This window comes from Nuphar pumila, unplaced genomic scaffold, assembly GCF_984573655.1.
Source record: "Nuphar pumila unplaced genomic scaffold, dmNupPumi1.hap1.1 HAP1_SCAFFOLD_665, whole genome shotgun sequence".
Classification (NCBI taxonomy): domain Eukaryota; kingdom Viridiplantae; phylum Streptophyta; class Magnoliopsida; order Nymphaeales; family Nymphaeaceae; genus Nuphar; species Nuphar pumila.
This window is the reverse complement of record NW_028323445.1, coordinates 43,794-45,672: the sequence shown is the minus strand read 5'-3', so window position 1 is coordinate 45,672 and position 1,879 is coordinate 43,794.

Below are 1,879 nucleotides of genomic sequence, written 5' to 3'. Positions count from 1 at the left end.
CAAATGGTTGCATAAATGCTCTCCACAGCGCTTCGTCTACGACGTTCGATCCCAATTTCTGTTCATGTGGAGGGGTGGGAATGAAAGCCCCGTTATTTTGTGAGACGACAATTTTCCATTGAATATCCACTTACATACACCTGATGGTTACATCAGATGTGACCGGTTTTGCCCTTCCCCCATGGGGCTCTGAACTTCTGCTCATGCCTTTTCAGGCATCTAGACGTGCAGATCACCTGGTCTGGCAAAACTCCGACTCACAAACATGAGGTGCAAGCCACTTCTATCTTGAGGTAGTGGTGCTTTATGAATGCATCGTCTGCGCGTGCAGGCCTCCAGCCTGAGGCAAGAGGTGTCCGCACTCGAGAGCGAACTGGCAGCGCTGCGGGCTGACTCCTCATCTCGAGCGTCCGATGCCGAACGCTTTCAGAACCCCACCAAAAAAGCGACTACAGCATCACACACTGCTGCACCAACCCAGAGCAGCCCCCGCGACAGCAGCAACAGTCACACCCGCTCCCCCCTCGCAGAAGCTCCCGCCGTACGCCGACTTCCGATCGATCCGTTTTCCGGCAATCCAGCGGCTGCTCTGCGAGCTCAACACACACCTGCCGCCCCGCCTATTTCCAGAGATCATTGCTCACCTAGAATCACTCTGCGAGACACTTCCCGCTGAGCTCTTTGCACCCGTTCGGCAGCGACTCGACCACCTCACCGCACGGCTGCCCGAGGGCTTGCTCCCCTCCATGCAGCAGCGGTTGGAGGAGCTGAATGAATGGGTTCTCACCGCGGGTCGCCGCATGCTGGACCGCGAAGCAGCCCTCGAGCGGGCTGCAAGGGAGCTGACCGCGGAGTTGAGTGCGTCTCAGCAGCACCTTAAGGATGCGGAGGCTGCTTTCAGTCGGCAGATCAGCACGAGAACGCTTGAGCGGGATGCCGTCGTTGCAAACTTGCAGCAGGCAGAGGCGGAGCTGGAGGCTGCTCAGCATGTGTGCGCTGAATTAGCTCGCAAGGTGCGCTGCATGTGTTGTACAGAGTAAAAAGATGACAACCGTACTTGCATCTACAAAACAAGCGGCCCATGAACAACACCACAGCAGTCGTTTTTTTACTGCATTCCGGAAAATTACAGAATGCAGTCATTCCGCGGCCACAACCACTTCTTTGGCCGAACATTGCTGCAAGCGCTGTTTGCGCCGTGCGCTGTCTTGACTGCTGCCAACACTCGTTCCGTGGCAGGCACTTTGTGGTGAAATGCATTCCTTTCCAGGCACGAAGAACCCACTCTCGCCATCGACGGGAAGGCATGGCATGATACGCAATTGATGGATTGATCTGTTTGTTCCCTAGCAGTCTGCGTCTGCGTCAGGGCAACCTCAGGCTAAGCACCAGCAAAAAGGAAGGCAAAATCTTGGTCTGTAGGTTGCAGCCCTGGCATTGTTGCTACAGTGTAGAACAGCTACCGTCGTGGAGATCTGCTTGCCTCAGGTAAGGGCAATGGTAATAGCTCACTGATTTCCAAGGAGTGCTTGGATTCGCCAATGTACGTGTGGATGCGATGGTGTTGTATCAAGATACAGCATCATTGTAGTCCTGCATCAGACCCAATGCTCTTCAGGTTGTTGACCTGAGAGGGAGACTTGGATTACCGTAGTCTGGACAACAATTGGCCAAGTCACGCGACGCAACGGGGCTCTGCGGGTGCCTATAGGTCTCACTGTTTGTGATTTTCTCTGTCTGATTTTGAATCAAGACAAAGATCAAACGGAGGATTTTTCGTCACGCAGCGCAGCCTCATGTGGCCAATTGTTGTCGAGACTCGTCCACGGCACGCTAGCCTCAGGTGATGGTAACGACAGCACCGATTCCCGAGTAGTTC